This window comes from Bubalus kerabau, chromosome 9 (genome assembly GCF_029407905.1).
Source record: "Bubalus kerabau isolate K-KA32 ecotype Philippines breed swamp buffalo chromosome 9, PCC_UOA_SB_1v2, whole genome shotgun sequence".
Classification (NCBI taxonomy): domain Eukaryota; kingdom Metazoa; phylum Chordata; class Mammalia; order Artiodactyla; family Bovidae; genus Bubalus; species Bubalus kerabau.
In genome coordinates, this window is record NC_073632.1 from 95,571,944 (window position 1) to 95,593,747 (window position 21,804).

At 44.9% G+C, this 21,804-nt stretch overlaps 2 protein-coding genes and 1 long non-coding RNA gene across 3 annotated transcripts in view; 2 read left to right on the top strand and 1 right to left on the bottom strand.

The window, feature by feature from the left end:
* Positions 1 to 21,804, bottom strand: part of LOC129620148 (UL16-binding protein 3-like) — a 280,018-nt gene that overhangs the window by 91,211 nt on the left and 167,003 nt on the right.
* PPP1R14C (protein phosphatase 1 regulatory inhibitor subunit 14C) overlaps positions 1 to 21,804 on the top strand; it is an 88,181-nt gene that overhangs the window by 18,165 nt on the left and 48,212 nt on the right. The window lies entirely within an intron of this gene.
* LOC129620150 (uncharacterized) lies at positions 5,040 to 21,163 on the top strand. The gene is made up of 3 exons (XR_008698403.1): positions 5,040 to 5,106; positions 5,604 to 5,849; positions 19,539 to 21,163. It is a non-coding gene; the product is annotated as an uncharacterized LOC129620150 (long non-coding RNA).

A 21,804-nucleotide genomic window follows, 5' to 3' on the forward strand; every position in this document is an offset into this window, starting at 1 on the left:
AAGGGTATGACAGAGGATGAGATGCCTGGATGGCATCATTGACTTGATGGATGTGAGTCTCAGTGAACTCCGGGAATTGGTGATGGACAGGGAGGCCTGGCGTGCTGCAATTCATGGGGTCGCAAAGAGTCGGACACGACTAAGCGACTGATCTGATCTGATCTGATGTGGGCTGTGGGTATTTATTATGTACTTTGGATTAAAATTCGTTCCTTCTGTATTTATTTTATTGCCTGAATTGTTCCAACTTTGGAAGCTGTTTCAATTGGCTCCTTTGTATGTTTGACATCATTGTATGTGTGCACATGTGTTTGCATGTGTGTGTTTGTGTGCATGTGTGTTTGTATGTGTTTAATACTTCTTTACTCTCTGGTTCTATAAGATATTCCAAGTTCATCTTGCGTATTTTTTGCCCTAGGCATAGAATCAGCCATTTCTACAAGGAGATTTAGTTCTTTTTGTAGAAGAATGTTATTAGAAACCAAGACATGGATGTTAGGTGTGGCTACTGGGGTCATTGTTTCTAGGGTCTGTCAGCTGTCAGAGTGAAGAAAGGGATGTGCGCATAACTATGGTATATACATGTATCTGTAAATATTTCTACAGGTAACCAACCATCACTCTCTATATTAAGCCAAACATGAGTTCAAGGTAATGTCTCCCACTCTAATCCATTACCATATGCCTTATTCTAGCCTCTTTCTCTTGCTCATCTGTAAATTTTTATTCCATCGATGAGAAACTTGAGGTTCCCACCACTTGCTATCCATTCACGTAATTGTGCAGCTGTGGGGTACATGTACAGCAGTTATCAGAATTGTAACCCATACCCCTGTGGGAAATAGCTTTATCAACTGGAGTGAGTGTTTGTGCACAGTTCACTTTGCATTTAGTTTTATAGACTCTACTCGTTTCCAAGTACTTCAGTCAGCGCCTCTTCCCCATACCTCTTTCAGTGAGGTTGTTTCATACATTTGCAATATAGTTAAGATTGATTTTGCCATATTCTGCATTCCATTTGGGGGTCGCCCAAACTCTTAAGTGATTATTTATTTTATTATTATTATTTTGGCCACACCATGCAACTTGCGGGATCTTAGTTCCCTGACCAGGGATTGAACTTGTGCTTCCTGCAGTGGAAGCATGGAGTTCTAACCACTGGACAATCAAAGAATTCCCTTAAAATTTTTCTTGAAACTTGCACATCCTAAATTGTCCTTTGTGCTGTAAGGTACTTTGTGTTTTGACAAATACAAGATATCATGTATCCACCCTTACAGTATCCTATAGAATGTTTTCATCGTGCTGAAAAATCTCCCGTAATTTACTCATTCAACCTTTCCTACTTCCCCCGGAGCTCCTGACAACCACTGATGTTTTCACCACTGCCACAGTTTTGTCTTTCCTAGATGTCACATAATTGTAACCATGTAGTATGTAGCCTTTTCAATCTGGCTTGTTTCACTTCAGTTCAGTCAATAAGTCATGTCCGACTCTTTGAGACCCCATGGACTGCAGCATGACAGGCTTCCCTGTCCTTCACCAACCTCTGGAGCTTACCCAAACTCATGTCCATCAAGTTGGTGATGCCATCCAATTATCTCATCTTCTGTCATCCCCTCCTCCTCCTGCCTTCAGTCTTTCCCACATCAGGGTCTTTTCCAATGAGTCAGTTCTTTGCATCAGGTGGCCAACGGATTGGAGCTTCAGCTTCAGTCCTTCCAATGAATATTTAGGATTGATTTCCTTTAGGATTGACTGATTTGATCTCCTTGCTGTCCAAGGGACTCTCAAGAGTCTTCTCTAATGCCACAGTTCAAAAGCATCAACTCTTTGGCACTCAGTGTCTGACTCTTTGTGACCCCATGGACTGTAGCCCACCAGGCTCCTCCATCCATGGGATTCTCCAGGCAAGAATACTGGAGTGGGTTGCCATTTCCTTCTCCAGGGGATCTTCTGACCCAGGGATCAAACCCAGGTCTCCTGCATTGCAGGCAGACACTTTAACCTCTGAGCCACCAGGGAAGCCCTCTTTATTGTTAGCAACATGTATTTAAGATTCATTTACATCTTTTCATGACTTGATAGCTCATTTCTTTTTATAGCTAAATAATATTCCTTTGTGTACCACAATGTGTCCATTCAACTATTGAAGGGTATCTTGGTTGCTTCAAGTTTAGGGGCAATTATAAACAAACCTGGCATAGACATTTGCTCACAGGCTCTTGAGTGGACATAAACTTAAAATTATTTGGGTAAATAAGTCAGATGTAGTTTTGGATGCTAGAGATATGGATAGTAGAGACACAGCAATGAACCAGAGAGACTAAGTCCTTGTGCTCTGGAACCAAATACCCGAGAGTAAAACAAAATGGTTTCAGCTCGTGAGAAGTGCTGTGGAAGAAATAAAACAGACTAATGGAATAAAGAATGAATGAGTGTGCCTAGCTTGCTGGTACCAGGGGCAGCCTCTCTGACGAAGTTCATTGCATTTGAACCAGGACCTACACAATGAGAGTTGACATCAGCTGCGCAAAGACAAGAGAGGATGAGTTTTTCTGCAGTAGGATTCAGTTAATGCTGAGACCCTGAGGCAGGATGGACCTTGACATAATCAAGGGACTAGAGACAGAAAAAACTGTGAGATGAGGTCATGAGTGAGAGCATTTAAAAAAAAAAAAAAAACTTTTTCTTGTAGTATAACAGACAGGGCACACAAATCCTAAGTGTATGGGTTGATGAATTGTCTCAAATTGAGTCTACCACGATTCATCCAGATCAAGAAATGAAACATTGATAGTACCACACAAGTCCCTGTTGTAGCCTCTTTCCATCGTTAGTATACTCCATACCCTCTCCTGCAAGGGTGATTGCCTTTTTAAATAACTGATTGCATTTTTAAATAACTTTTATGTCTTTTGTTCAGCATTGTGTTAAATACATCCAAGTCATTGCACACCATTGAGGTTTATCCATTTGAGTTGCTGTACAGTGTTCGGTGTATGAATTCATCACAGTTGTTTTTTAATGTGTTCTGCTTTCGATGGGCATTGGGGAGGTTTCCAGTTTGGAACTATTCTGAAGTGAACTGCTGTGAACATTATTGCATGCGTCTTTTGGTGAACATATGTCTGCATTTTTATTGGGTGGTATACACGGCAGTGAAATTGCTGGCTTACAGGGCATACATATGCTCAGCTTTGCTAGATATTCTCAGACAATTTTCCAAAGTAATGACAGTGACTTACATTCCCACTAGAGTATCTGAGAGTTCCAGTTGTTTCACATCCTTGCCATCACTTGGTATTTCCTCTCTTTCATTTTAACTATCTGTTAGGTATACAGTGTTTTCACATTGTGGTTTTATCCGCATTTATCATGAAGTTCAGTCCTTTTTTATGTTTGTTGACCCTCAGGGTATTCTCTTTGTGAAGTACCTGTTCAACTCTTTTGCCCATTAAAAAATAAACTTTTGATTGAGTTGTCTTACTGATTTTTATGTATCCTGGATACTAATCTTTTATGCATCCTAGATGTCAGTCATTTGTCAGAAATATGTAGTGTATGTATTTTCTCCCCTTTGTAAGCTGCCTTTTCCACTCTTGTAATGTCTAAGTGTTTTTTGATGAACAGAAGTTCTTAATGTTGATATTGTCCTGTTTACCAGTTTTTTCATTTATACTTAGTGTATTTTGCATCCTGTTTAAGAAATCTTTGTCTGCTCTAAAGTCATGAAGATGTTCTCCAATGTTATCTTTTGGATCCTTCATTGTTTTAGTTTTTATAATTAGATCTATAATCTACTTGAAATTGATGGTATACTATAGACCTCAAGATTCATTTTTTTTTCCCTTGGGGACATCCAGTTGACCCAGCACCATTCAATGAAAAGCTCATCCTCTTCCCTACCGTGCTATAGTCGAGAAACAAGGACCTTGTGTGTGTGTGGGGTGGGTTGCTATTTTAGATTCTGATAGTGTGTTTTCTTCCTGGGTGGGATCTTCCCATTGTGCTTGCTATACTGTCTTCCATTCCTGGCACAATGGCACACACCAGAAATGATCAGTAGGTATCAGCTGGTTGATGGTCAGGTCTGAACTTGCCTTTTCAGCAAGAGTATGTGAAATCCCTAGGTTCAGACTCAAAGAGAAGGTTCTCAGATTTGATTTTAGAGAAGACTTGCCTTGACAACTTGATTATATTTCTTCAACAGGTCCAAATATGGTTTTAGACAAGTCCTATTGGCCACAGTCCTAAGAAAGACCAGTTAGCTTCAGACTAGTCAATAGGACTCGGAGAAGGCGATGGCACCCCACTCCAGTACTCTTGCCTGGCAAATCCCATGGACAGAGGACCCTGGTAGGCTGCAGTCCATGGGGTCACGAAGAGTCAGACACAACTGAGCGACTTCCCTTTCACTTTTCACTTTCATGCAGTGGAGAAGTAAATGGCAACCCACTCCAGTGTTCTTGCCTGGAGAATCCCAGCGACAGGGGAGCCTGGTGGGCTGCCGTCTATGGGGTCACACAGAGTCGGACATGACTGAAGTGACTTAGCAGCAGCAGCAGCAGCAGTCAATAGGACTTTGTCTATTCAACCATCCAGTCATCCACCCAATTAATATTTGTTATGAGCCTACTGTGTGTCAGGCCTGAAGTAGAACTATGAAATTATGGGATTCTTTCCAGAGTTTCTGTTTTTTATTTTAGAACATTTGTTGTTTCTTTCTTTATAAGTTAAATGTTCCAGTGTGAGGAGGGTAATTTTTGGAATTTTCTATTTCTGGGGTAGCTTTGTTGTTCTATTATAGTTATTTAAATTTTGTGTGTGTGTGTGACAGTTCGGGTAAACAGGCCACAAGCCTATGAATTAGAGCTTTTATGTTGCTATCAGAATATTTTAAAACAAAACCCTACAGAAGAAAAGAGAGTAAACAAAAACGTTTTAGAGCCCATTATTTCATCCAGTCAATTTAGTGAGCGGTGAAATATATTTCTTATTTTCAGAATTCAGTGCCAGTGCAAAGACCACATTCAGAGGAGTAGAGACGTGCCTTTTCAGGAGGTTGGCAGTGTGCCTAGGAGGGGAGTTGGTGTTGCACAGCAGGTGGGTCTCATGCTAGTGCTGCTCCCTGTCCACTGGCGACCTGTCAGCTGATGGCTTCTCCGTGGCCGCCATCTTGCTCCATTATGCTGGGGCCGCAGTTCATGTCCCAGGGCCTCTCTGCCCCTTGCCTCCCTCCTCCAGGGATGTGAACGAGGTGGGGTGTGTTCAGCAGATGCTGGAAGCTGGAGCCAGTTCACTCCCCCCACCCCACCCCGCCCCGCAATAGCTGCTGGAAGGTGGGGCCGCCTCTGCCAGTGTTTTCTTGGCCACTGCTCCTGTTTCTGGTGGTTTCCAGTTCCAGCTGCTCAGAGCCCTTTGTGGACACTGGGACAGGCAGCCCTGGGGCTGGGCCAGGGCTGGCTCTGTCCTCTGCTTCAGGAAAGAGACAGAAACTGGCCAGAGAACTGGGTGTCCATGCTCTCGACTATCACTTACATACAGGGCTTTGATTCCCTCTGTTATGTAGTGACCGCTGGCTTTTTATTTTCTTTTTTTAGTTTGTCTCCATTGAATGTTTTTACCTACTGAGTGAAACCTTACCTCTCTGGAGGTCACTCATTTGGAATACAGAGACGGACCAGAAGAAAGCAGAAGGAGTAGATTTGGGAAGCGAAGAAGCTGCCCTGGAGAGTCTGTTCTTTCTTCTTTGGAGGAGCTTGTTTCCTCTTCCTTTAGCCACGGTTCTAACAAGCTTGATTTCTTAGTTCATTCTGATTTAGAAGCCACAAAGTAGGCTGCTAGATGTAAGTACTGGGAGAATGTCTCGAAGTGACAGCTGACAGCCTGACAGTAGGGGGTTGACAGGGAAGCTATAAAAAGCTCAGGAGATTGTTGCTATCTTCCCAGAAGACAAAGGACTGTGTGCGTGTCGGTGGCCTGGAGGGTGGCCGCACAATGCATGGGACGTCTGACCTGAGTTATCAAGAAAATGTTCAATGCCATCCATAGCCTCTGCCTCAGAAGGCAGGTGCATTTAGAGCAAATTTTAGAAAAAGAGTGTCAGTATTGGTTATCTGAAATAATTTGCTTACACATGTAGAGCCACTGTTCTCCTCAGGAGAGTAAATAGATAAAATACTCCTCTTTCTCCCTCTGTCTTCTGGTCTCTCCCCCTCCATCCTCCCCTCTTCCTTAGCCCCCTTCTTGCCTTCTTCCCACCCTTTCTCTGCCCTCTTCCTCTCCCCTTGTCTTCCTCCTCCCGTCTCCTCTTTCTGCTTCCTCTTCCCTTCCACACTCTATCTCTCCCCATCACCTTACCCTACCCCCCAACACAATTTGGATGGACAGAACTGCAAAGATAGCATTAATTTTTCTCATATCCGCATTCAATCAGCTTCCTCTGATGCTAATATCTTGTAATCTAGTACATATAGCCAAACTAAGAAATCAACCTCAGTGTAATATTAATACTGTTAGCTAAACTACAGTCTTTATTCAGATTTCCTTGTTCTTGTTGTTGTTTTCCCCCTAGATTAGGTTCTTTTTCTCTTCCAAGACCTGATCTAGAATATTTCACTGTATTTAGTGGAATTTGTTTTTGACTTCTCTTCCACCAGGAGGAGCCACCAGGGAAGCCCATAGAGGATGAGGTGGTTGGATGGCATCACCAACTCAATGGACATGAGTTTGAGCAAATTCTGGAAGATAGTAAAGGACAGGGGACCTGGTGTGCTTCAGTTCATGGGGTCGCAAAGAGTCAGACACAACTGAGCGAGTAACACACACACACACACTCTACCCAACACATCTTAGTATTTATAAGCCAGTCAAAAATAAATGTGATAGTATTGCTCAGCTGGCACTTCCCATCTGCTGTCTGTGGTGTGGTTTCTTATATATATGTATCTTATCTTCCTAATTTGTCTCTAAGCTCCTAGAGGGTAGGAACTTTGGTTCATAAGATACTGTGTCCTCCAAAAAGTCCAGCAAATGTTCTCTGTGGAATAGATGTGTTTTAATAAGTAAGTGTGATTTCCTGGAATGTCACATGATGATAAATAATGAAGGATTTGTCTTTTTGGTCTCATGCTACTTGAAACATACCATGAATGGTTTGAATGTTGCTAATGGTGCTACTATGGCATTTAATCCCTATTGAGCAAATCATAAAACCCAAACAACATTGAGCCTTCTTCATATTAACTCTTTATCCTCTTAACAAACCTATGAGGTGGGAGAGCATGCTAAGTCACTTCGGTCGTGTCCGACTCTGCGACCTCATGGATTGTAGCCCACCAGGCTCCTTTGTCCTAGGGATTCTCCAAACAAGAATACTGGAGTGGGTTGCCATGCCCTCCTACATGGGACCTTCCCAGCCCAGGGATGGCACTTGTGTCTCTTATGCCTCCTGCATTGGCAGGCAGGTTTTTACCACTAGTACCACTTGGGAAGCCCCTGGATACTATCACTGGTCCCATTTTTAAAAAGGTGGAAACCAGGCACAGAGAGATTCAGTAACTTACCTAGGGCTGCAGAACAGCTGGTGGGGTGGGAAGGATTGTCTCCTGTGGATCTCTTGGATCTGATTCACTGGGGTCCTTGCCAGCAGGCGTCACAGAACCCACCTCCTCTTTTCGTGAGATCGGAGTGATCTTGTACTAAGGATACAGAAACTTGATATGTTGAGCATATTTTGGAGAAAGTGAGTTTGTTTATATTGTGGGTCTTTATAAATATTTAACTCCTCTCTCTTCATGACTGCACAGTAATTTCCGTGTAAAACATTACTTCAACCATAAAAAGCACAAATAAAGGTGAGCTCCCTAGCTTGGCATTTGTGGGCATTTCTCACTGCAAGGAAGTCACTCTGACATTTCTGGGTGGCGGGTTGGTTCCCTGACAGGAATGCAGGCAGTTACCAGAACTCTCACTTGGTGCAGTCTGTTTGTCCTAACGCTTAATCATTTTACAGCATCCAAACCCTGCGTTACTGGGTAACCATAACACACAGCTTTTGACTCTACGAGGTTTCAGGCTGATTGTTTATTTCAGCAGAAACGGTTAAAGTAAAACTCAGATGCCTTACCATTGGTGTGTTTGGGAAGAGCCGTTTGTACCACAGGTTCAAAAAAAAGAAAAATACTTGTGGTATTTTAATCACCATTTGGTTTACTCCAGTGGGTCCTGAACTTTCTGAAGTTCTCCCTTTGATAACAGGATTTCTAAACCATCCGCACGTAAGTCACTAGTTACTCTAAGAAAGAATTTAAAACCCCTCTGGAAATATGTGGAGCTCTAGCCTGTCATGGCCTGTGGGGGTCCCACCATTTCCTGTGGGTTTATCCTTTGATTGGGTTACCTGGTTTGAGGGTGGCAGGGAGAAGAGTTCTTGTGATTGGGATGAATAAGAGGGTCCTTGCTGGACACCGCTAGGTGGTGGAATGTGGGGCTGGGGTATGACGCTGACAGTCACCTGCTGACCGGTCTGGATAAGCCACCCTGGAGGCTGTCTTCATCTCTAAGGGGCACCCATGCTAAGTCGCTTCAGTCATGTCTGACTCCTTGTGACCCCAAGGTCTGTAACCTGCCAGGCTCCTCTGTCCCTGGAATTCTCCAGATAAGAATATAGGAGTAGGTTACCATTTCCTTCTCCAGGGTATCTTCCTGACCCAGGGATCAAACCGGGGTCTCCTGCATTGCAGGCAGATTCTTTACCATCTGAGCCACCTTGGGAAGTCCCAAAGGGCACCCATGGCCTCCTTGAGTTACAAAACCAGGAATGGTTCCTAAAAATCAAACTTGGGAAATTCCCTAGAAGCCTTGTAGTTAGGACTCTGTGCTTCTGCTATTGCAGGAGCCCCAGGTTTGATCCCTGGTCAAAGAACTAAGATCTCATGTGCCACTTGGGGTGGCGCTCCCCCCTCCCCCCAAAAAAAATCAAGGATAAAGAAGGATAATTATGGTACAGTTTGTATCTGACTCCCTTGGAGCAAGTACCTCTTGTCTTGTTTCCTGTTTCAAGACAGTATCTTTTGGTTTAAACCGAACTTTCCCCTTGATTATCAGTCTTAGTGCCAAAGGGATGACAGAAAAGTAGCATCCTGTTTCTGTCGGTGCAGACACTTAAAGTACCAAGTTCAGGCTCCATAAATGCGAGAACTTCCTTAGCTCTTGTGAAGGAGTTGTTCCTTGTCTAATTTGCGCTCTGCTTTCTATGGCTATTTCAGAGCATTAGTGGGTTGGTGCTGTGGGAGCCAGTAGAGCTCTTATGATCATCTTCAACTAGTCCACATTTAAACAAAAGCTTTTTGGGTCAGAGAAGTGAGATTTTTCTTTCAAGCTGTTCTTGGTGGTGAGGCGCGTGTCAGGCAGGTCCCTGCCACTGTGCAGGTGTCTGGGTTCAGCAGAGGACTTGGAGGAGAGTCTGAATCGTGAGAATCCTGTTCGCTGTGTGGGGTACCCTGGGGGTGAGGCAGTGGGTTTTATGCTGATTGATGAGGCCCCACAAGGAAGTGGGATGAAAGAGCTGCAGGAATTATTTACGGCGAGTGCCACCCCAGGCAAGTGACCCAGCCGCACCGTGTGTCAGCTGCCCCGTCTCTCTACTGTCTGGCTTCCCAAGTTCCTGACTCCACGTCCTGTTTGCTGCCTTCCTTTTTTCCAGGAATTCTAATATCTGTGTTCCCAGCCTGCAAACGTGACCCTAGTTCCTGACAGATGACTTTCTGGGTTTTCTTGCAGCTGTTTTGGGCCCTCTGGTGCCCTCTGAACACAGTTAAGCCCCGTCTTGACAGTCAGCAGAGAGAACTCAGGCCGTGTCCTTGCACTGTGGACTGGCTGAGGGGGAGTGCTTTCAGGAGAAGCATCTGGACAGTTCCAGAGAGACTAAGATGCACCGCTCTGTACCTGTTGTTTCTGCAAAGGGATCTGGGGAGAAGAGAAGGAAACCGAAGTGATAGTTTGGGTCTGTGTGTGGGTCTTAGTGGTGCTTTCAGGTCAAGTCTATATTGGGAAGGGAACTATCTTGGTAGATAAGAGGTAAAAATCCTTGCCAGTGTGACCGAGGCCTGGACCCTGTCTGCTGACAGCAAAGAAGGGAAACCGGGTCATGTGAGATGTGTCCGAGGGGCTATCAGGAGATGCAGTGATTCCACTGTAGGGATGGGGTAGCCCCCCCGATGCCCTCTTCTTTCCATCCTGCTGGCGTATCTTCTTCTCCTATAGATGAAAGCAGAGGGCGGGTGAGGCAGTTACTGTAATCGGACCAATTGGACCTACATCCAAACACCAGCAGCCAGGGTGGCCCAGTGACCCTCCCAGCAGGTAGATGGGATGGACCTCATCATCAAGGCCCTGTCTCGGGTGAGGAAGGTGGGCTTCTTTTGACTGTCTGTGTTCTTCCTCTTTGCTCCTGGCCTCGGCTGTGGGACGAACTTTGTTCAGTTGCTCATTGGTTTAAGGTTTTATCTCGGTCATGAACACACTTTCCCCACAAGGCTGTGGGTTGTGACACCATCTTCCAGCAGGGTTTCCTGTGTGTGCCCTGGTACTTGGGGCTCCACGCCGCCACCCACTACGGGAATTATTTAAGGTAGGTGCCACCCCAGGCCAGTGATCGGGCCACACCCCGCGTGTCATTTGCCCTGTCCCTCTACCTTCTGGTTTCCCAAGTTCCTGACTCCACGTCCTGTTTGCTGCCTTCCTTTCACCAGAAATCCTGGTACCTGTGTTCCCAGCCTGTAAACTTCACCCTCGTTCCTGACAGATGACTTGCTGGGTTTGTTGTAGACGTTTTGGGCCCTCTAGTGCCCTTTGAACATAGGTACTCTGAGGAGGCTCTTGCATCCCCCTGGGAAGGCTCATGGGGACCTGTCTTTGGCACACCTAGGAACAGCGATGGGAGGTCGGGATGAAGGGTCTGGTCTGTCTGATAATGCGGCCCATGTGGAAGACTGGAGGAAAACCCAAGTGTGGGCAGAGGAATGTGTTGGGGGCCATGAGGACAGTGAAGCCCTTAAGGGCGCTGACAGAGAGGGGCAAGGCCGGCTGGAGAAATCTCAGGAGACTCGGGCTCTGAAAGTGGGTGCAGCAGCTGGAGATTTGTCGTTCTCCTTTTGTGCCCGACCATCCCTTGAAGTTCAGTTCTTCAGTGTTAGCACGGTAAGCATGACAGATGGATAGACCTGCTGGAAGAGTGCCCAAGAGATGGCTGCATGTCTAAGGAAAGCCTAGTCATAGACTCATTACCATGGTGGCTTGGTTTCTGCTTTCATTTTTTGGAATCGAAGTTACACCTGGCTGTCAGAACAGTCATGATGCTACAAAATCCTGGGTCAGGAACACTGAAGAGGATCTTTATGCTTTTGGTTGTTGTGTTACTATGCGTGGAAGCGATAATCTGAGATGAAGCGCCCATTGACTCTGACCCAGCCTGAGGAGATCCGGAGGCTTCTGGGATCCCTGATATGCAAGTTTTCAGCTCTCACAGCTGACTTGTCTCTCCATCCACAGAGAAGAATTGAAGAGCAGATCTGTGTACCCGTTGGGTGCTACAGGAACAGCACATTCTCCAGGGAAAGCCCACCAACTCTGCTTATTGACTTCTGAGACTGTCTCCATCACTGAGTGGACAAGTTCCCTTCAAAGCCCTGTTCTACTTCCCAAGTTCCTCTCCCAGCCCACTTCCTCTGAGGAGGAAGCGAGGCCTGTGGTGTCTGCTGTCTTCAGAGTAGGGAGGCCTGGGGAGGGGCCCAGGGAGGGAAGAGACTTCCAGCCTTGGGGCCTTCATCCTCAGTGAGGGAAATGGCCCCCAGGGGGCTGAAGAGCCCAGTAAAGAGGCCTAAGCACTGGCCTGTCTTCTTAAATGGAAACTAACCCAGTAGATTTGCCCTTAATTAGAATCTGAATACTCAAATACGCATCTTGTGTTAAAACTCAGTTGTTGGTTCATGAGCTATTAAAATAATTGCCATTATTCATGGTGATGATTTTATATTTGGGTGAAGAAACATCGTCTGATTATTTTTAGTGTGTTTGTGGTGAAACTGAAGGGTAAAATCATGCATAGTGAGTGAGGAAGAGGAAAGTTTGAGTCCCAGCTGGGCCACATAGTGACTGTACAGTCTTGGGAAAATTAGCCTCCCTGCTCCTTGGTTTCCTCATCTGTAAAATTGGGAGTCGTGAAAAGGATGTTGTGAGAATGAATTAAGATGATTTAGGCAATAAAGTGCCCAGGTGGCTCAGTGGTAAAGAAATCTACCTGCCAATGCAGGAGATGCAAGAGACACAGGTTCAACCCCTGGGTTGGGAAGATTCCCTGGAGGAGAAAATGGCAACCCACTCCACTATTCTAGCCTGGAAAACCCCATGGACAGAGGAGCTTGGCAGACTACAGTCCATAGGGTTGCACAGAGTCAGATCTGACTTAGCAACTGAGCACTCATGGCATCTAGTAGATGCTAAGCTCTCAGTAAATGTCAGCTATTATTATATTTGAGGTTGAATAGCATAAACTTGGAGGAGGCAATGGCACCCCACTCCAGTACTCTTGCCTGGAAAATCCCATGGACGGAGAAGCTTGGTAGGCTGCAGTCCATGGATGAGGGAGCCTGGTGGGCTGCTGTCTATGGGGTCGCACAGAGTCGGACACGACTGAAGCGACTTAGCAGCAGCAGCAGCATAAAACTAATACAAGGTTCTGGTTGTGTGACTGCGAGCAAATAACCTCTTTCTCTGAGCCTCAGTTTCTTCATCATGAAATGGGGAAATTAGTTCCCACTTACATGAAAGACCTGTCACTAGAGCAATGCGTAATAGCATTTGGGGAAAGTGCTTTAATGACATGTAAGTACTTGGGACTCTCAGGCGTGGTGGTTTAATATTTCATCCAGAATTGCAGAAAGGAATCCACACATTCAGGAAAATCTCAAGAGCTCCTCATTTCACCGTTGGTTTTCTCTAATGTAAACCTTGCCACAGCCATACAAACCATTTTGGGAAGTGATGCTTTGACTGCGTGTTTGGAGGACCTCCTTGGGGTCACTTCAGTGGGAGATGCAGGAGGAAGCGTCAGTATGAGCTCCTAAAGCACGTGTGACGTGGCGATCAGAGTGCCATTGGGTGATTTTGCAGAGATTTGGGACTGTCCCTGAACAGTGTGACTGGTGGGAGGGGTGGGTGAGTGTAAAAATCACAGGCTTGATTGAACTTGAAGGAAGCCTGTGTGCTGTTTGAAGGGCTGAGTGCTGATACTGAACTGTATCATCTGGTCTCAGAGGGGCTCTGCTTGAAATAACAAATGACTCTGCCAATCTGCATCATCACTAGAAAAATTAATGTTCACATTTTTATCACAGTGCCTCCAAAGTAAGGATGGACTGTCAAAGTTTAGGTTTATTTGGGGGAGAGGAAGGTCGACCAACTATATCTTCTCCCTTAGGAACTCATGGTCAGATTTAAATTTAGTAGTAAGTGATAATGTATCTTTTTAAAAGTGAAATCGATGAGGCCTGTCCTCAGAAGCGCAGTTTTTCTTCTCTCTGCTTGCCTCTGTTAATCAATGAGTGGCCGACTGCTTCCGGTGAGGCTGGCCTTTGAGATTGTTTTGATAAGGATCGCTCAGCCTGGTGGGGAATCGGCTCCTCTCCCGAACATTCGAGGGTACTTTTCAGTGAGGGGAGGCACTGGTGGGCATTTTCCCTTCCTTTCTTCTGTAGGATGTAGACTGTCCTTAGAGGAGAAATATTAATAGTATGGTTGAACCTTTAAACAATCTTGACTTGAATGTGTAACTGTTAGTTATTCATGTTCTTCTCTGTTACCCTGGCTCGTCACTTTTGCGGTTTCCTGTTTCCCCAGATGTGGCACTTCTCAAATTAAAAAAAAAAAAAAAGGTTTCTTGCACATAATGGTTTCCTGGGTTATGCCTTAATTAGGAAAAAATGTCACATAGGAGCCTAGCCCTCTTCTTTCTAAACATAATAAGATGCTTTGTCCTTCGCCTTAACTGGAGCTCTCTGGAGAGAGAGGTTGCTCTGAGTCTGTGTGAGCCATCTACCTGACAAACACGCACCCTTTGTGGGTACCTTTGTTAAGATCTTTCTTTAATGTGATGATTTATTTTTGAGTTGGGGCTCTGACAGATTTTCTTTTTCATTGCTCCTCTAATTTGAGACACGAAATAAAATTACCTTGTGCAGTAAATAGTTTGCAGTATGTTTACCCCTTTCTTCTTTTTCTTCTGTAGCAGCTGCTAGAAGCACTGGTAAGTTGGATGCAAGAGGTAGAATAAGAGTCCATTTTTGAGAAATGCTGGGCTTGACACGGACCATGCAGCTAACTAGCTTGGGTATAAACACTATTAAAGAAAAAATAAAACTTAGTTTTGTCATTTGACTAAACTGAGCCATTTTTATCAAATTGGTTAGGGTCAGTAACAGAGCACTTTTAGTTTGGTATGGCCAAGGGCACATGCTCAACATTCAGACCTCCTGGGTTTGAATCTGGCTCTGTCATTTTCAAGCTGTGTGCCTTGGGGCCAGTTACTCAGCCTCTTTGTTTGCTTAACTATAAAGTGAGGATAATGAAGGTGTATATCTGCTTTATAGGATCAGTGTGAGGATTAAATGAATGACACATATATGTAAGGTACACTGCACAGTACCTGTCACCAAGTAAGCACGCTATCTCTGTAGAAACTCATAAATGACCATTTAAGGTGCAAATATTCTGCTGGTCTGTGGATTATCCTTTTCATAACTGCTGTATAGTTGAGACTTTTCACATTTCAGTGGGAGTCATTTTTTAAAAGTGAGTTATCTTGGATTATTAGCAAGCAACTCTAGCTAATGGTAGTCATAAATTTCACTTGAATTTTCTATAGTACAGCTAGCTCTAGAATTAGAAAAAGGAAAACAAGTTGGTGAAAATGGGTTTATAAATTCTGTCTTTCTCCACAGAATGGAAATAGAATGAAAAATAAAATGTATTTTGTCTTAGGACTTCAGGGAAGTTCAGTGTTCAGAAAAATCCTTCCAAATGTCATAGGACATGGAGAGTTCTTACAAACCTATGACGAGCATCTGAGTGTTAGTTTCTACCTGTGTCACTAAACTGGGAAATTTCTTGAGATGAGTGAGTAAAAGGTAGACAAGTTTCAGTGATTTATGTAAAATCTCACACTGATTGCAGACATTACTAAGTGTTTACTTAGAACATCTGAGAAAAGCAGAAGAGACGTGCTCTGGTGTGAGGCTCTCCTTTTGACCGTTCACAGGTTTCTCAAGTTCTGAGTAGTCACTTTGAGTGTCAGGTCAGTGATTCATCCAGCTTTTGAAGAAGGATTGGTTGTCAAAACTTGATGCGCCACTAAATCGGGCAGATTAAAGATCATTGTCTTCTTTGTCATAGACGAATCAGAAGTTAGTGTCTGGGCTCTCCGTGAGCTAATCTGCAGGTGTCGTCTCGTGTCTGAGTACAGTAAATGCTGCACTTGGTGAACATCTTTCCCAGGTAGAATGTGATGTTCTTTCTTGCAGGAGGGGCTTTGCACTCGGCCCGTCACGTCTTTGAGCTGCGGTCACTCTCGTGTGGAGCACAGAGGGACTCTCACACTCATTGACACCTCCTCCTGTTAGCGGGCAAGCTGCCTTCTCCTGGCTGGGCAGATCCAACCTCCTCCAGGGAAACGTGGATGCCTGACTCTTTGTCCCCATCCCCACTGCATTCCCTTTACGGCCATGTGTGTGATCTGCCATCGCTTGCAATTTGGGGGATGTTACTTTTTGGCACGTTTAGAGCTTCTCTTTGCCAAAGATCTGGGTAAGTGACCTCTGTTTTGCCCAGGGGAGTCCTCACTCCCAGTTTGTCTTCTTCATTGGAGGAAAGGCTTTTGGAGTGCAGCCACTATGTGGGTCACTCATGATTGTGTATTTAAATGTCCAACAGTTCCTTGCACATGGCAGGCGCCCCAAAAGATTTGTGAATGAGTCAGTGAATGAATGAACTATGTCTTTGAGCAGACCTCATCTGGCCCACATGACGTGGCTGAGATACAATCAAGAGAGGTTTTGGTTGTGACTCATCCTTTGGGGGAGAGGATGACTAATTCTCCCTTCTTTCCCTTGATTCCTGGGTGAGCAGCCAGGGCCTTCTCTTGGCTAACCATACCGTCTGTGGTTGGATCTTAGCTGTCACATTCTGTTACAGATCTCTTCCCCTTTTAATTTCAGATTATTATTAAGATAGTTAATTTCTCATGTCTGCATTCCCACATCCCTACCTCTCAGCCTCACTGGATCGCCTGGGGTGAGTTGTTGAACCTCTTTCCTCATCCCTTTCCTTATCCGTGAAGTGACAGCTGCGGTTTCTGCCTCTCTGATAGGCTGGCTGCGAGGTTGAGAGGAGTTAATGGTGTGAAGTACTTAGAAAGTGCCTGGCCATAGTCAGCTCTGATCACCCACGGTTACTCTCATCGTCATGGACACATGCTGAGCTGCTCTGACTGAGGCCCCAGGCTTCTTGTCCTTTGCTCTTGGCCCTGCCAACTACCTCACTGTTTTCCCAACTTTGTCCAACTTGCCACAGGGACCCTCCTCACAGCCACCAGAACAGTTTTCCAGCGATAGTCAATGGTACCCCTCGCATTTAGCCCAGGGTCTGACAATGTGTATCAGCAAGTAATTGTTGATTGAAGGAAGCTGAGGTTCCCTGCCTAGTCCCCTGCTGGGTGTGGGACTCAGGGCTTCCCAGTCTGAAGGCTGCTACTGTATAACAGTTCTGCAGACTCCTAGTCTGTAATAGGAAACTGATGATGATTTAAATTCCAACAATCAGTGACAAATCAGTGTTATCTGTCATGATAGGTTAGGTTATGTTGCAATCAGCTTGCTTGTGCTGCTGTGTTCAGTCATGTCTGACTCTTTGAGAACCCATGGACTGTAGCCCGCCTGGCTCCTCTGTCCATGAAGTTCTCCAGGCAAGAATACTGGAGTGGTTTGCCATGCCCTCCTCCAGGGGAATCTTCTGGCTCAGGGATGGAATCCATGTTTCTTATGTCTCCTGCATTGGCAGGCTGAGCTTTTTATCATGAGTGCCACCCAGGAAGCAATCAGATGTGACCCCAAATTTCAGTGGTCTGAAACAAAAAATCATAGCTCTCACTCGTGCGGTGTATCCAGTTTGGCTGATGTGGGGGTTCTGCTCCTCATTGTCACTTGGGCCCAGGCCGATGGGGCTCCCCCTTGGACACAATTAACAAAGCAGATCCAGTGGCATGTGAGTCATCCATGGCTCTTAGAGCTTCTAGCAGACAGGGTGCACAGCACTTCCCCACCCAGTTTATTGGCCCTAACTTCAGAGGGAGCAGCAAAGTGCAGACCCGCCCTATACCAGGAAGGAGCTACCAGAATATTTGCAACCAGAGAGATTTTGCTAATACATGGAGTGTTACTGTCACTCCTCAAAGGGATTGCTCCTGCTACATCTCTACCCTCATATTAAATCATTATTTAATGTAGTCAAGAAGAAAAATTAATCCCAGGAAGCTTCACACATGGGGTTTTCCTTTGTGAGGGTCTTCCAGGGCTCTCAGGACAGCCTTCCCATCCTTGTTGAAGGAAATCACTCTGCAGTATGAAGAGCATGTGTCCTGTGTAATCTAGAACCAAGCTTCAAGGGGACTGTTTTACAGGAAAAGCCCCTTACGGGGTCACAAAAGAGTCCATGCGACTGAATGACGAACTGAATTAATTCAGCTATTTCATCAGGCTTTTGCCAGGGATTGTTTATATGGCCTTTCATCATGACAACTAGGTGGGCTTGTCATTGTATGGATAAACGCCACATCAAGTAAGCCTGCATTAATAATCTCATAGTATTCTATGGTTATGTGATTCATGGTTTGAGAGAAGCAGCAGAGGGAAGCCCTGGGCTGATGAATCAAGGTGGGGTTGGGCCCCAGAGGCAGTGGGCAGATCAGGCCTCTCCCAGGCGCTGATTGGGAGGCTGTGAAGCCAGCTGGCCTGCGGTGAAAGGGGGACTGGCACTTCAGAAAGTGCTCACAGGCCTGCACGGCCGCTTCAGGCATAAAATGAAGCTGGTGGAGTCAGACCAGGAGAGCATTGTAGGCAAGTCAAGGAGTCAGAATTTTGAGTTTAGTCAGACATTGAAGCAAGGGAGTGAAATGGTCAGGTTGGATACTTTTAAAAGTTGTTCTGGATTTATTCATGATTTTTTGTTTCACATGCTTTACTTCTTGGTATGATTTATATTTCCACAACTAATGACTCTTCACAATATTGCTGTCTTAAACCTAAAGTTTTATTTTACACCAAGTGTGTGTGTGTATGTGTGTGTGTGTGTGTGTGTGTGTGTGAAGTCGCTTCAGTAGTGTCTGATGCTTTGAGGCCCTATGGACTGTAGCATGCCAGGCTTCTCTGTCCATGGGATTTCCCAAGCAAGTATACTGGAATAGGTTGCCATTTTCTTCTTCAGGGGATCTTCCTGACCCAGGGATCGAACACGTGTCTCTTGTGTCTCCTGCATTGGCAAGTGCGTTCTTTACCGCTAGCGCCACCTGGGAAGCCCTTTACACCAAATAACCACATTTAAATCTCATCTTTTCCAGTATTTTTCACTCACACAGAAAATTCAACTATGTTAAAAGACCAAGGGAGAATATTATATTCTCAGATTCAATTACAGTGGAGAGAGATCTGTTTATTATCAAGATTTATTTATCTTATTAGGTGATGGCTACCATTTGTTGTCTTGTGAAAATTTAACTTTGTTTGTTCTTAAAGCATTAAGCGTTTCTAATTTAGAACAGATTAATCTACTTCTGGTTTTATGGTGGGATAATCTACTTGAATCTGTATTCTTTTGGTTAAGGGTTTAATTAGATGGTCAGACAAATATTTATCCAATGCACTCTTAAATGGTAAGTTCTGTTTCTTGTTTGAAGGTAGATTGGAATTTGGAGAAAACTGGTGTGGTTGCTGTGGGTAGAACAGGCTGAGTACACAGGGCTGAAGGCCGGAGAGAGTTAGGGGGCTGGAGGGGATGTGTGGCCTGGACCAAGGGGATGGAGGTGGGGTAGCAGAGAATGGGTGGGTACCGATGCTCCCCGGAGCTGAGATTGACAGGACTCGCCCGTGGATGGCTGGTGTGTAGCAGGAAGGTGACAATGGTCATTTGCTCAGGGCAGCTCTCCGGGAGGGCAGGGGCACCTGGGAACTGAGGAGGGACATCAGGAGATTGGTGTTGAACAGAACAAAGGGAACTACCTTCACAGCAGGTGTTTTCTTTACCCCTGTTCATTCTCTAAGTTCTCCCTCCTTTGAGTTATTTTTTGTGGATGTAACTGAAATCAGTCCTTGAGAGTCAGTGCCATCCCTCTCCCTCCAGAATGCAAGACGAAGAATGATGCAGTTACGTGTTTGTGTCCCCATTCACCACCCCTGTGCTTCTTAATGTATTTCCTTCTGTTGACACAGTGCCAGCTCAGATGGAGGTCAGAATGCAATAGAGCAGAACACAGTGTTCTTTGATGACTTAATTGACATCCTTGTCCCATTTTTCATGGTCACTGTTATTGGATTTGAGGGAGACTCTGGTCTCTTGATTGGATAAGGAAGATACCTGCATGTCCCTGATCGAATTTGGCAGTTCCGGTAGCCTTGTGGAGGACTGAGGAAATACCTGAGTCTCATCTGCAATGTATCATCTGAAGGAAAGCTACACAGCTCGAAATAGCCTGGAGTTAAAACTCCCCTCCAGGTCCTCCTCACCACTCTATACAGAATAAAGAACTTTCTCCCCCGAAGAAAGAAATGGACATTAAGATTGATTACGTTCAGCTCCCAGTGGATCCCAGTTTCCAGCTGGTCTCAGAAATTCCTTACCCCACTTGTTGAAAGCTAACTAATCAAAAATAATCATGAGGAAAAACAGACCCCCTCAAAATGATGTATCTCCACATATATATGTTTTCTATATATACCTACTCTCTTCTTGACTTAGTGCAGCAGCCCACTACTCTGACTGCTGCCCCTTCTTGCCTCATTAAAGGTGATCTGTTCCTGTAAAGTGCTGGTCTCATTTTTTTTTTTCCTGAGCCTCGCCTTCTCTAACTCCCTTACCCTACACCATCAAGCTGTCTTTTACCTGGGAGGGATTTCTGGGGATGGCCAAGCTCATCATGTGAGTGTTGATTTGTTGTAGCTTTTTTTTTTCTTTTTTCAGAGGGAACGTTTTCTCACCTTACTTTCTAGGGCTGCTCCCATTGGAAGCTTTAAAACTGATGTTTACATATTTGTTGTTGTTCAGTCACTCAGTTGTGTCCGACTCGTTGTGACCCCATGGACTGCAGCACACCAGGCTTCCCTGTTTTCACCATCTCCTGGAGCTTGCTCAAACTCATGTCCATCGAGTCAGTGATGCCATCCAACCATCTCATCCTCAGTCGTCCCCTTCTCCTCCTGCCTTCAATCTTCCCCAGCATCAGAGTCTTTTCCAATGAGGCAGTTCTTTGCATCAGGTGGCCAACATATTGGAGTTTCAGCTTCAGCATCAGTCCTTCCAATGAATATTCAGGATTGATTTCCTTGAGGATTGACTGGTTTTCATCTCCTCGCAGTCTAAGGGACTCTCAAGATGTTTACATAAGGAATGCTTTGTCATCAAGCATACCTCTACCTCTGGGTAGAGTTTAAAAGTTGTAGACATCTTAACACCAACAACCATGGTTTGGAATCTTAATCCTGGCTGATTCTATCCTGAATTTAACCCCCTTCCTGTTCATCTTTGGAATCTGTAGAGTCACACAGATCTGTTCTGGATTGTAACCTCCCACTGCCCTCCAAAACCGACCATCTCCAGGAAGGTGAAGGCCAAGTAGGTGACTGCCCAGCAAGGCCTTCTCACCTCTGGCTTTGAGTCCCCATCCCACTTGCAGATTACGAGGGGTAAAAGGTATTTTTGGTCAAATCACCTTTGGGTCAAGCTGCCTGACCCAGGACAAATCATGTAACCCCTGGAAGTCTTCATTTCCTCACTTGTCATATGAGTACCTACAATTAGGTTGAGATGAGAAGTATTTAAACTCTTGATTGTAAAAGTTATAGGCACAGTGCCTGGCACAAAGGTGTTGGTAAATATCAGCTATTATTCTTTTGAAGAAAAGGAAAAAAAAAAAAAAAAAAGAGGACTACCTTATTTAGTTTTGCACTATTCCACCAGAACTAGGACTATGCTTTGTGATGGTTTGTGCTTTACCCAAATTTCTTGAAGAAAATAAACACATAGGCTCTAAGTCACTGATTCATAGCTGATCTGTGATTCAGGACTTTGCCTTTTTATTATTAATCACTAGATATAACAGTCTGGGATTCTCAGAGGCTATAGATGCAGTATTTGCTAAGCAGCCTTCTGGACAGAGGCCAGTCGCCCTGTAAAGCTGCATAATAAAATGTTCTGAACTCTGTAAACAAAGGCATCACTCAGATATGATAAAGAATTTGAATCGAGACTAATCTTTTCTCTGGCCTGTGTCCACAGTTGACTTCCTCAGACTTACAGAAGCTCTTATTGGAGAAGTGCCTGCTATATAGCAGGCACTGTGTTAAGCAAAGGACATGCCATTGAATCCTTGAAATGGCCCAGTGAGGTAGACTCTCTCATCCTTATTCCCTTTTTACAGATGAGGAGACTAAGGAGCAGAGAGGTTAAGTTGCACAGCCTGTAAATGGCAGCGCCAGAACC